This window comes from Hippocampus comes, unplaced genomic scaffold (genome assembly GCF_001891065.2).
Source record: "Hippocampus comes isolate QL1 unplaced genomic scaffold, H_comes_QL1_v1.1 scaffold83, whole genome shotgun sequence".
NCBI classification, from domain to species: Eukaryota; Metazoa; Chordata; class Actinopteri; order Syngnathiformes; family Syngnathidae; genus Hippocampus; species Hippocampus comes.
This window is the reverse complement of record NW_017805281.1, coordinates 838,337-852,776: the sequence shown is the minus strand read 5'-3', so window position 1 is coordinate 852,776 and position 14,440 is coordinate 838,337. Positions and strand designations below refer to the sequence as shown.

Sequence of the window (14,440 nt, the reverse complement as noted above, 5' to 3'; positions counted from 1 at the left end):
TAGTTTGAATAAGGTGGCCCGGTGGTGACTGGTTAGCATGTTGGCCTCACAATGCAGAGGTGCAGGGTTCGATTCCGGCTCCGGCCTTCCTGTCTGGAGTTTGCATGTTCTCCCCATGCCTGCGTGGCTTTTCTCCGGGTATTCCGGTTTCCTGCTACATTCAAAAAACATGCATGGCAGGCTGATTGAACACTCTACATTGTCCCGAGGTGTCAGTGTGAGCGCGGATGGCTGATCGTCTCTGTGTGCCCTGCGATTGGCCGACTAGTTCAGGGTGTCCCCCGCCTACTGCCCGAAGACGGTTGGCATAGGCTCCAGCACCCCCCGCGACCCTTGTGAGGATAAGCGGATCAGAAAATGGATGGATGAATAAAACCATGCTGGTCTATGGTTATCCTACATTTAAAAAAAAATTCAAGCCCAGAAGTAAGTTTCACCAAGCAACAAATTTGGTAGACATGTCTTTCATGAGGAGACACACAAAAAAGGTCTCCAGAAATCAAACCCCACTTAAAAACAAAATACAAAGGAAGTCTGTCATTTTAGTTTCGAGTTGCTATTTTCGGCTCATTTGCCTCAGCTGCTCCCATTTTGAGTTCCCAAATTCAAAAAGCAATGGCTCCCATTTAATCTGTGATGCACGTCTATCTATTTTGGACCCACAAAAACACATACACGCACACAAAGTCATGCACAAGAAGACACAGGAAGACCTTGAAAAGCAAGCGCATCCTCGAGATTTTGTCTTCCCTCTTCTATTCGAGCCTAATGATGCAGTCAAGCAGCGTGTGATGAAGCGCTGAGGTCAAAATGCTTCACAGCAGCCTCATTGCTTGTTATTTATTCGTCTCAACATTTCCACTTCTTCTTCTTCACTTGATGATGACACACATGCTCCATCATCTCCTCCTCTCGTGTAAGGTACGTCCAGGTGCAGCCATCCTTTCTTCCTTCCCTCCGATGATGAAGCCATCCGTTATTTCCCGAGACAGACGCGGGGGACAAAAATCAATTGTTTCGATGCGAATTAATCACAGCCGGCTTTGAATGTTAATGAGCGTGTGAGTGCGCGTGATAGCGGAATCCATTAAAAGAACAGAGAGAGCATTAAGTGGAAGTCCGGCGCGCGTTCACTCATCACGGAACGGTGAGGAACATCATGAGATCCTTACTAAAGGTAAAAAAAAAAAAAAAAAATCTGTCAGAAAATGGGTGAAAATACGGAGTTGAATTATGGAAAAATAACACAGAGGGATACTTCACATCATATTATCATAATTGTTGGGTACAATGAGAGAATCCCCTTCCTGACAGGGAGAAGTATAGGGACGAAACCTAATTGGAAATGTGATAAGCGACATCGTTGCTTCATCTGTGGTTTACTATCCTAATCACAATTTTAGTGTGAATTTTTTTTTTTTTTTTTACCTTGTTTTAATGTGTTGATGTTTTCGGGTGAATTTTTCAGGAAATCCAAAGAACGCGATCTTGCGTGAGTTACCAAACAACCAAACATATAGTTGGGTTCATACCTTATATTGCTTGCACATCAACACAAAACCACCCCAAAAATCGCTTATTTAATATAATTAAGAAGTGCTGAAAACCTGTGGTTACTTGATGTTCCCAAACTCCGTTTCAAAAGTATAATGGCCAGGAGTGATGCAATAAAAATGATGAGGTGACAAAACTCTCGATAGAAAATGTGCACAAAAATGTTTACTCTTGACTGTTGCTTCTTTCTGTACTGAAGCCTCCCAGCTATCATTTTTGACAAAACAGGCTTCCTCGATTGTATCTAAGGTAACTATCGTATTTTCCGCACTATAAGGTGCTTCCGAGTATAAATGCACCTTCAATGAATGGCCTATTTTAAAACTGTTTTCATATATAGGGCGCATAGAATAGAAGTTCCAATAGTGGCCGCAGTTTCGCGATGCATCCACTAGATGGAGCTATGCTAAAGGGAATAAAATACAATACAGCTTTATTTATATATGACTTTCACAACTGCTGCGGCTGGAACAAAGTGCTTTACAGAACTTTTAAAATACAATGTTCAAGAAATCAGAATATTGATCCATATATAAGGCACATCAGATTATAAAGCGCACTGTCGGCTTTTGAGAAAATTGAATGTTTTTAGGTGTGCCTTGTAGTACGGAAAATACGGAATTTTATTTCATTGTTGCCTAAAAAACATCCAGAAGTTCAACTCTGGGGAGGCATAATGCTGCACAAGTCCCGCAGAGTAATGGAAGAAGTAGAGTTCTACCAATATACAATATAGGGACAGACCAGCAGTATGAATTCATGAAAAATTATGAAACTAACACTAGTTCGACCCGACAGACAAAATGTCTTACACCAGGGTGGGCAAACATTTGAGTTCAAGGGCCACATTTGCACTCTTAACGCCAAACCCAAATTCCCAACACAAAACCAACCTCACACACGAAACCGGATCAATAATCCAGAATCCTGAACCATAACCCTCTAAAACAGTATTTCTTAACCTGTGTTCGATCGAACCCCAGGGCTTCGTTGAGTCGGTCTCAGGGCTTCGACGGAGCCTCTGCCATGCAGGGTGAGACACACGCGACTCAACATGTTAATTAGTTATGACACGCCCGCTTGGCCATCACTGGCTGCAGATGATCACATGACATTGCTTGTCCAATCAGTGATGTGGGAAATTTAGTTCGCTTTGAAGTCAACTGTGACTGTCGTGATAGTATGTCGTATAATTAAAAAATAAAAAGGTATCTCCTGAAATTGTATTCATTTTCTTCTGTTTTTAATAAATGCATTTTTTTTAATATCTTGAAATATATAGATTTATTTTGTATGTCATGAATTATATACATTTATTTTTCACTCATGAAGGGTTCGGTGAATGTGCATATTAACTGGTGGGGTTCGGTACCTCTAAAAAGGTTAAGAACCACTGCTCTAAAACCAATCCTGGACCATCAGAGACCATCCAAAACATTTCCTTAGTTGTGTATTTTCATTCAGGCATTCTCAACACTGAACTATTTATAAACACATTACACGCACAACTCATACTTAAAAAAAAAACCTTGGATATTAAGACAGTCCTAAATCAAGATAGCAATGCACTTGGAATGTGGTTCCGCCCGTGTCCCGGAGGAGGCGCTCCAGGTGAGAGCGTTTTCACGACTCTCCAGTCACCTGTCACCTTGCCATCACCACTCGGGAGAGGAGCAAGAAATATGGAAATGTTGGCTGCTGCGGTCCTTAATTATTCATACTCCAGTGAATAATCAGATTACAGCTGATGAGCATCCTGAATAATTCACCCAGCCATGATTGGGCCCCAGGAAATCGACACGGGAAGCAAGGGGCTACCGGAAGCATCCCCACGGCGGCGAGACAAACGCCCCCACCAACCACCGCCTCCGCCCCTACCAACACATACCACCCAGCTGCCCCCCACGCGTACGCCCCCCTGCCCCCCCATCATTCGTTGCCTCCCTGGCGATTCAACCCTCCCTGGTCCCTTGCTATCGTTTTCTGGTTCGGTGGCTGGGTTAATGACCATGGAGGGAACGGGTGGGGGTGAGTGAGGGGGCTTCAGAAGGTGGGCTTAATCTACAGTACATGAGAGCTGATTAAATGCATCTAGTATTCTCGCTTCTCGTTTAAAAAAATAAATGAAAAATAAAATTCCACCTGTTTCAACATTCTTCAGGTTTAATTATCCCCCTTGACAAAAAGTCATTTCCTCCAAATGTCTATCTTGCTTGGAGCTTCGTCCGAATGGAACAAACTGCCTCACGCAGTTCGGGGGAAATTAGGAAATATCTGCGCCTTGAGGAAGAGCACAAACTGTATTTAGCTCAATGTTGTGACCATTAGCGCACGGGACCAAAGTCCTGCGGGGAATAGTGGAAATAACAACCATTAAAGCTGCACGTAACGGGCCCTTGCATCCCGCTTTTTTCATGGCCAATCTTCGAAATTACGAACACGCTTTGATGCCACGATCCCACAGTAGATGATGAAGAAAAAAAAAAAAAAAAACGAGGAAGTATGAGACGTGAAATTCAACCCAAGTTAGTCCTCTTCATTAAATTGGCTGGTTTACTTTTCAATTTGGAGCATGGGTCTGTGAGACTTTTTTTTTTTTTTCGCGTCGTGTCATCACAGACCAATTTTTGTGTGAACCGGTGAAAACAGTGTTGGAGGCTTATTATTTTTAACTTTCCGAAAACCTTCAAATGTATCGTTCAACTTTAGCGGCATGCGCCACCCACGTGAGGTGGGATCAGCAACAAACCTCGGTAAGTTGCCTCATCCTTCTTTCTTGGAGACATGCTTCCACTTGGGGCTCATTTGGGAGTATGGAAGAGTCATGAAATATGTCCCAAATGGCTGTTTTCATTTTTTTCCTCCAATTTAACAAATAAAGTAGCATGGAATGACCCTGCGTCAAACCAAAATGGGCAACTTCTTGTCCAAATTCAGGGATGGGTTCTTCATATATTGTTGCACGTGCTGTTCTGATTTTTGTGTCGATCTGGTGAAAATTGGCATCAACTGCAACTTTTTGAAATTTGTGTGAACAGCCAAATTGTCCTTTACACTTTTTTTTTTTTTTGCAGCCACCCAATTTCAAATAAATTGGTCAGAACTGGTGTCAAGGGGAAATTTTTTTTCTACCATTCTAAGGGGCTCTACTGAGATATTTTTCTGTTGGGAACCCTTAAAATAACCATGGTGAGGCCCCCCTCAAAAGGATCTTTTGACGGAATAATAAGAAAAAACGCAATTCTAAGAGATCCTTCGTCTCGCCGGGTGCTCAGATCCTAAATTTGAATCGCCTTAGAGCATTTGAAAATTCCTATTAAATTAAACAGTGTTTCCTTCTGTTCCCTGAAATGGTGGGGGGGGGGGCATCCTCATCTTTACGAGTGTCAATCAAACAATTTCCCCCGCTTTCGATTGACGTTTACAGTCGAGGACGCTGTGGCCCGGTGAGGTTTTTTTTTTTTGTTTTTTAATTTACAAGGCAGTAAAGTTAATCAAAGTTGCGTCCACTAACTTCTGAAATGATCCGTCATCTCGGAGGATTTGACGGAAGAGCGGCTGTCAGACACCCGGTAAAAAAATCCAATGGCGTAACTTTGCGAAAATGTTGCGAATGTATTGTGAATTCAGGGAGTAGATTGCTCGGCGTTAATCGGAGGCTGAGCACCTCGCTCAGGTGATGTTGAATTGACATCATGTCGCCAAGTTTCCAATACATTGTGACTTATTTTTTTCCTGAAAGAAAATGTATTATTGTTATTAATGTGTTATTTATAACTAAAAGGGATGTGGTTTGTATTGGGGTTAAGGGTTAAAGTTGAGGTTAGGATAACCCACACAAATATAGTTGAGTACATAAAGGCTTCACAAAAACATGTGAAAAATAATAACATTGTTGAAACGAGCACAAGCTGCCGAGGCTTCCTCAGACTCCCGTAGGCTTACGAATGAAGCGCACCCTTTGACCGAGCGATGATTCGTTTTTGACCACATGCCCCCTTGGCCAAACAGACGCCTGACCTAGTTCTGCCGAGACCGTTGGTCCTCTGGCCCGGAGACACGCGAAGCCTTGGCGGCATCTTGGAGAAACACATCTGGGGGTAACGTTTGGAAGAACACCGTCAGGAAATCTGATTCAAAATTAAAGTACTCACAAACTGCTTTTTATGTCAACTCCTAGTGTAGCAACTAAAATATTTGGCTCTCATTGGTTTCATGTTTGTTTGAAAGTGACTTTGTACGGATGACATTACACTTTTGCTTCGCAACATGAAATTTGATAGGCATGTTGATCATGACGAGATGCACAACATGTCGCTACCTTGGACGCAGGGAGTCTGTTTGTTTTGTTTGAAATTTAAAAGGCATGTCTATCTAGAGTTGAACCCCCAAAAACTCTCCAGGAACAAAGCCTGGGAAGGTACAGGAAGTCCACCATTTTGTTTTGAAATTGCCATTTTCGCGTTATTCCCGCAATTTTTCGGAATCCTTCAAACATGGACTATTTCAAGAGATAATTTTTTTTGACTGTTACATAATTTGATCCTGATGTACCGTCTGATGGCAAGTATTAAATGTGAAATATTTGAGCTTTTGCTTTTGTGTCGTCAGAGCATTGGCCGCAAAGTTTGAGGACTTGCCAGATGACATGAAATTCTTGTTACTCCACAGCAACATGAATCTTGGTAGACATGTCTATCACAAGAAGACCCACAAAAAAACTCAGAAGAAGCTTTGTTCTAAATGACACAGAAAGACTGATATTTTGCTTTTTGAAGCAGCCATTTTCGACTCATTATGAACGGTTCGTTCAAAGGGGGACCTGACCCGGATAATTTGTCCAATTGTTACGAAATTTGAAATTTAATCTCTGAGATAATTAGGCGACAGCTTTTGTCCTTCCGTGTGGGCGGAGCATGGTAGTGACATCTGATGGCTTCCCATCAAAAATAGGAAAACCTCAAAAGTGAACTCTACAAGGTTAGATTTTGACCCCCCAAAAATTATAGGATTCACTTTCAACATTTGGATACATTTATTTTCCATTCATAGAATTGTGTTTTTTTTTTTATTCTTCCAATGTAACCAGCACCGTTTCAATATGCTCTAGAATCACAATCATTATTGCTTCTGTTCCCTGTGAACTTTTGCGCTTGTAAGCATCTTTCTGCAGCCAGCTCATGCTTATATTTTGTACTATTTATTTTTAGCAAACAAGCGAGACAACAACCCGGACATGATGTTTGCTCAGCTTTCGCTTTGTGTCAGCAAGCTTGTGGCCACATTTCATGCCTCTGTGACTTTTAATGAACCCGTATAAGCCATTTTTTGAGGGGCGGGAGCGGATGGGCGTCCTCAAAATCTCCCCCAAAACAACATAAAATAAACAAAGATAACATTAAAAACATCACAGTTTGGACCTTTGGGTGTAAACACAATGTTGATAAGGATTACTTACTTTGACATGTTTAGAATAATGGCTCACTAAGCAAAAGAGTTTTGGTTTGTTTGGTTCAGCTGGGAGTTGCATACAAACAAACAAAAGATTAAAAAACACCATGCTGATAAAATAAAAAACACACAAAAAAGCAAACATACTGTGACCTCCTTTTGGGAGGTCGTGGCATTTAATATCTAACGTGAATTGGGCTGCTGCTTACATTACAACAATAATGAAGAATGTAGTGTTCATTGTGTGTTTGGGACACTACTATTACTAATTCAGATACAGTCGATGATACGGTACATAATGATATATTTTTTTAAACGACCCCTAATTTGATACCCTTCACTGCACTTACACTGTGATTTTCCCCAATTGTGATCCAATAAAATTATGTCTTATTACGACCCAAATATAAAGTGATACGTTTCACTAAAGTTCTGACATAATACCATAAAAGTCACTCCAAGTACGAAGGATAAGATCCACACCGATACAAAAGTGATGTGATACAAGTCACACCAATTATAATGCGATGCGATTCACTTTCAGTTGCATGTGATATCACAAAACTCACACTTGCTGAGGCGATACCACAAGGTAGAATTTACTTGAACAACAAAATGATGCAATTCATTCCAATTACGATGTGATATGATTCATTAGTATCACAATGAGATACGATTCACTCCAATTATGATGTGATACGATTCGAGACACTCCAGTTATGAAGCGATATGATTCCCATAAATACGATATCAAATGATACGATTCACTCTAATGAGGTCTGCCGTGAACTGGTTGATGCTGTGAAATGCAACTTTAACTCTCATCCAATGTGTAGGGTTTGGCAGCTAGTTTTCATGAGTGACCAAAGATCGGCTACTTTTTTGTTGCGATTAAAAATAAAACGGATTTGGAAGATGAAAAATTGTATGGCAGGCCTTTGCATGCGGTATGACAAGATACACTCGAATTGATTTACAGCAATAACAGTGCGATAAGAGTCATTCCAAATACGACGAGATACGATTCACAAAAATGTGATTCTCGGCACTCCGATTATGCTGTGCCATGATTCACTCCAATTAAAGCATGATTCGATTCTCTCCTATTGCAATGCCAACGCACAAATAAATACCATCCCGCATGAAAAAAAAAAATATATTTTTTGTATCATTACTTTTTCACCTTCAGTCTGTGTGCAGCCGATGCGGCTTGCGTGCGACTTTGATGTTGTTGGCCAAACATGGTTGATCCTGCATACAAAAAAAAAATCTGCCGTCACCTGTGCGAGACAACCGCCGCCACTCGCCTCGACAGATGTTCTCCGTGCCAGCGCGTCCGTATGCTCTCCGTGCATCCGTATGCTTTCCTTGCATGGCTCCCCCATGTGACATGCTTGAGCGCCTTGCCGCCTCTGATACAATTGCCTCTGTTTTCCCTTCCCATGGTGCCTCGTCTGTCTTTTGTGCCTGCGCATATGCGCGGCTGGCTTCCCCGAACCCCGAGGGCTTCTGGGTAACGATACACTCTGGTTCCAACCGAGCGTCTGATTGGCCGTTTGAGTGTGTGGTGTCTCTTGTAAATAAATCACTCGGCAGTCAGCTGCTAGTATTTTGTAGTCTGTGTTTGTGTCTATGTTTACATTTAAACCACACACACACACACACACACACACACACACACACACACACACACACACACACACACACACACACACACACGGGTGTTGGACAGATCGATACGGAAAGTCGACATGGAGATACTAGACTTGCCAATACTGGGATCGAAACAAACGGCAACCTATGGATGTTTGAATTACTGCTGTACATTGTAATACCACAGCGGTCCCCAACCTTTTTTGCCGCACGGGCCGGTTTAATGTCAGACAATATTTTTAGGGACCGGCCTTTAAGGTGTGACGGATAAATACAACAAAATAATATGATATGGCCTGCATGAAAACAGGTATTTTTGAAACATAATAATAAACACGAGGAATGTCCTATCTGGCTGCGACAGTCTCTGGTCGCTATCGTAACATTTAAACGTGCATTCAAAATAAGATACACCGCAAATACAAAGTGCATGAAAAATACGACTCACCATCGCCGAATATCATGCAGAGTGGGCTAAGTGCGTGTGAATCCCCCGTTGAGATAAATCCGTGTTTTAAGTAGGACTCCTGACACTGTTTATTAAATGTAGAATTAATTTTCTTGGAAGTTGTTAGCTCCTCTTCTGTCTCCTGGCTGGGCCTTTTCCCCTTCCCAAAGAAACTTTCCAAAGACATTTGTTTTTTTTTTTTACTCGTTTTGCTACCTCCCGGGTTTCATTTTAGCTGTAACCTATCACGTGATCGAGAAGTGCGCCTTTATCTGCGTCAAGACACACTGTAGATGGTTGTAACAGAGAATCTGGTTATTTTTCAAAATAAAACATATTTCACATTCCGAAATAAATAAAACGTAAGTAATGTAACTTCTGTATTCTTTCTATGCGGTCCGGTACCAAATGACGGACGGACCGGTACCGGTCCGGGGCCCGAGGGTTGGGGACCACTGGGATAACACTTGATTCAGATGCTTAACCCTTTCAGGGACAGCGGTTACTACAGTGGACAGCCTATCATGCTATCAGGTAGGTTATCATTTTTGGTGCGTGGAAGGGTTAAAATCTCAGTTGCATAAAATCAAGTTCATAATCTTCGTATTATATTTTGAGATGTTATTATTGTATTTTGTGGTAGGTAATACAATACCACATGCAACTTTGTGATTCCGGCGCACCAGCCAGGGCACAATATGCTCCAGTTCACCTATTCAGTGTCTTGGGGCCCCGACGATGAAGGCGACATTTGGTGGCACACATGTTCACTCGAGTGTCATCAAATCGGCCGAGTGGAAAAGCGGAGGGGTCACACGGACGGGCAAGATCCAAAAAACAAGATGTCCATCAGGTCCCCCCAATTGGTTGGAAAACCCAAGGATGGTGAAGAACAGGTGGCACGAGAGCACGCATGAAGCATTGGGATGTACTTTTTTTTTTTTTTTTTTGGACAAAAGTATAAAAGAAACCTAATTGAGAATTACACCGACAAACTGCTTGGAGGGGCAGGTTCACGAACCCAGCGGAGGCATAATTGGCTGAAGTAAAACAGCAATTTGGAATATCAGTCAACCACTTCAACTCTAATTGAGGACGTCTTGTCTGTCTTCAGCCCCACCAGGGTTTAATCTGGTCAGTAGGCGGTCCTTGGGCATGCCGTCCAATTAGACTCAACGCCCCCTTCAGGCTGATATCTGTCAAAAGATGTTGGGTTTTTTTTTCAATCCCTCTCTGACTTTTCCTTAAGTAGATCAGTGATCATTGGAAGCCCCCTAGGGACGGCATCATAATAATCAGATTTTCATCTCAAGGAGTTCATCGGCATCCAGCCGCCCCAGAAACCATCTTCACAAACAGATGCATGCGCACACACGCACGCACACACACACACACACACACACACACACACACACACACACACGCACACACGCACACACGCACACATACACAGAGGCAATTATTCCGTATATCTATGGCAATTCTAGGCCAACTAAATTGTTTGTATCTCATTTTTTTTCAAACTCACCAAATTAGGCATGCATGTTCATGCCGATAAAAACATATTTTATCATAGTGGACACAGTGGAGAGCCCAAGAAATTGGCTCAAGCGCCCTCTGGGATGTTGGGAAAATTCTGTTCTTGAGGCTATTTTTATTCAGCAACATGAAATTTGCAAGACGTGTCTATCATGTGTAGACCCACAAAAAAAAGCTTCAAGAAACCATGCCTGAAAAGACATGGAAGTTTGCCATATTGGTTTGAAGTCTGAATTATTTGGGTTTCATTCAAGTGCTATTTTGGCCCTTTCTAGACGTCCCTCAAACACTAACTTCTACAAGACATTTTGTTGTCTTGCAATTAAATTGGATCGATGAATAATACAAAATTGTGAAACATTTTCATTTTCATCAATACATGTGTGCGAAGCATGGCAGTGAAGTATGACGAATCGCCACATTTTAGGAAGGTGAGTTTAAACATTCATCCCGCTAACCCAGTTTCACAATACAACAAGAAATTATTTGTCATGTCAATCATGCGTAGACCCACAAAAAAGTTTTAACAAGCAGTACCCAAAAAGATTTGGGAAGTTAGCCATTTTAGTTTAAAGGTTCAATTTTGGGCCGTTTTTAGCCTTGAATTATTTGGGTTTCATTCAAGTGCTATTTTGGCCCTTTCTAGACGTCCCTCAAACATTAACTTCTACAAGACATTTTGTTGTCTTGCAATTAAATTGGATCGATGAATAATCACAAAATTGTGAAACATTTTAATTTTCATCAATACATGTGTGCAAAGCATGGCAGTGAAATATGACGAATCGCCATAAAACATGACATTTTAGGAAGGTGAGTTTAAACATTCATCCCGCTAACCCAGTTTCACAATACAACAAGAAATTATTTGTCATGTCAATCATGCGTAGACCCACAAAAAAGTTTTAACAAGCAGTACCCAAAAAGACTTGGGAAGTTAGCCATTTTAGTTTAAAGGTACAATTTTAGGCCGTTTTTAGCCATTTGCGGGGCTCCTTCAAAGACAACCTTGTATGACTTAATATTTTTGTGATTGCTATATTTGAACCTTGCGTACTGGGACAAATGGACATTGCCAAGGAGTAAATTATTTGATTTTTCGCCAATGCAAACAGCAGAGCAAGGATGCAAATTTCAATGTCTTGTCTTTAAAACCCGAAACGCAAATGGATTGTGTTTGAAAATTTCGGCCCTGAAGTCATTTGAATGAACAACATGACATTTTTTTTTACCGTGTCTGTCCTGTGTAGACCCACAAAATGTCTCAAGAAGCCCTGTGATGAAAGTCCTGACCTGAAGACATCCAGAGGCGCCTCCGACTGACAGAACTCCAACCATTCACAACCATCATACCCGCACTCATGTCCTCTGCCCGTTCGGTAAAATCTCCCAACTTTCATGTGTCGCTGACAGCAGTGTGGGTGGCAGGTCTCTCATTAGCTTGTGTATCTCGTGATGTGTCCACAAAGTCATGTTAAGTCTTCATATTGAACATGACAACATTCCACAATGCGGAATTCCCTGGAGTGGACACATTTCATCCACCCACACCCTATTACGTGTGTGCTTGATTGCCGTTCTCACTTTCTGTGATGGCGACAACCACCAGTGAGCGAGTGAACACACGTGTTGTTTATGACGGTGATTATACACTACAGATGCTAGGATTTGTCCGAGGCAAATTTCCCAGCGGGGCAATAAAAGCAGAGAAGCATGATGCAGAAAATCCCAACGGCGTTGTGGAGTGACCGACGTTCGACAACATCGACACGCCAGAAATGTATTCCCAGAGAAGAACATGACAGGGCATGTTAGAGCAGTTGAAACAAACATCCTTTTTATGGTGAGTCGTCAAACTAAAACCAAAATAAAATGCCCAGCCCATCAGCAACAACATTTGAATCGTTCATCTGTCAAAGTGCACAAGTTTGAAATTTGGTCGGCGGTAGCTGAAATCTTGAAGAGAATTTGAAAAGAAAGGGCAGATTTCTTTTTGGGCGTGGCTTCCTGAGACTTTTTGGTGGGTCATCATATGAATGACTATCAGCTTTCATGTCGTTGAGTCAAACTGGCTTCAGTTTTCAAGCTCGACGTGTTCAAATGTAGTTTTTGTATGGTCAGTCATTGAACTTTGCTGTCATGCTCAAAAACCACACACGAGGACTAAGACTCAAATATTTCACAATCTCGCTATACTCGTTTGGTATATGTGGTTCAAATCTGGTAAGATTTGAAAAAAAGAAAACATATTGTGGATATTTTTGCCTTTGGTGTGCAAGATGGACATAAAACTGCCATCTTAAAGAACAATGTCAGACGTTCTGTGTACTTTGCAACGATATCTGAATTCTGGTGTCTTTTGAAAAATGACTCGTGGAGACTTTTTTGAGTGGCACTATTCATGATAAACAAGCCTACCAAAGTCCATATTGGCGAGGGAAACTGACTGTGGGGTCAGAGTAATTTTTTTATAAATCTGGTACAAATTAGATCACTGTCCCAAAAATTGCAACTTCAAATCAAAATGGCCAACCCTCTGAATTCTCTTGGCCATGGCTCCTTGAGACTTTTTGGTGGGTCTACTATTGATAGACATGCCAGGAGCTGAATTTTCAAAGTCACTTTCAAAGGTCAAAAAAGTTTCGCCTGATGCGTCGGTTAAATTCGACTGATTTTGTCCAGCAAACAAAACAAAGTGAATAAAACTGAGATGGAAACTGTGACAGCATAAAAAAAAAATAAAACAGCATAAAGTACGTTGTTTGCCGTTCAAATCAAGTGTTGTTTGTCCGCTCGAAAAGTTTTGCGGTACTCGCCGGGTTTGTCGTCGGCGACGGTGCGAACAGATGGCTGTGTCTGTGGACGTTTATTTTGAGTAAAGGTTAAACGGCATCAACCAAAATAGATGCAACCATCTGCTCGCATTGAACAGCAGCAGACACGCACACACACAAAAATACCAAAAACAGCCAGAAAACACATACGGAAAACGTGTAAAACACAACACAGACGAGTGCTAACCTCAAACGTGGTCATTCAAATTGTATACTTTAATCATTATTACTGGAGTTAATGCATCCACATTGAAGCATATGGAATATTTGATGTCCAACCATCTGCGCTCACACTCACACCTTGGGACAATTTAGAGTGTTCAATCGGCCTGCCATTCATGTTTTTGGAATGTGAGGCGGACATGCTAACCAGTCGACCGACGTGCTAACCCGTCGACTCCCCTGTCGCGACTTCTTAACAGTTTTTGGTCAAATGCATCCCCAAAAGCAGTTTGTTTGATGTGACATTTTAGTCCACAGTATTATCATGAGTTGACAAAAAAAATTAAAAATTCAGTTTACCTTAGCAACACTGCCATTCATGTTTTTGGAATGTGAGGCGGACATGCTAACCAGTCGACCGACGTGCTAACCCGTCGACTCCCCTGTCGCGACTTCTTAACAGCTTTTGGTAAAATGCATCCCCCAAAGCAGTTTGTTTGATATGACATTTTAGTCAGCAGTATTATCATGAGTTGACAAAAAAAAATTTAAAAGTCAGTTTACCTTAGCAACGTAGAATTTGGTGGGCAGATCTAGCATGAGTAGACCCACCAAAAAATTCTCAAGAAGCCCTAATCAAAAAGACACAGGCAGTCAGTCTTTTCGCCTTAAAGTGGCCATTTTAGGGGCTTGTTTATTGATATCCGTCATAGATAAACTCTTAGTTTTGTCTGATTTATACAAAATTTCAACTTCAGGACAGATCACCCACACTGAAATACCAAGAGTTTGCTGTCAT

The 14,440-nt window shown here is 41.6% G+C and overlaps 1 long non-coding RNA gene across 1 annotated transcript; it reads right to left on the bottom strand.

The window, feature by feature from the left end:
- Positions 1–826: 826 nt before the first annotated feature.
- On the bottom strand, positions 827–8,566 carry LOC109516475 (uncharacterized). The gene is made up of 2 exons (XR_002168347.1): positions 8,189–8,566; positions 827–1,171 (listed from the first exon to the last, which is right to left on the bottom strand). It is a non-coding gene; the product is annotated as an uncharacterized LOC109516475 (long non-coding RNA).
- Between the last annotated feature and the right edge of the window lie 5,874 nt (positions 8,567–14,440).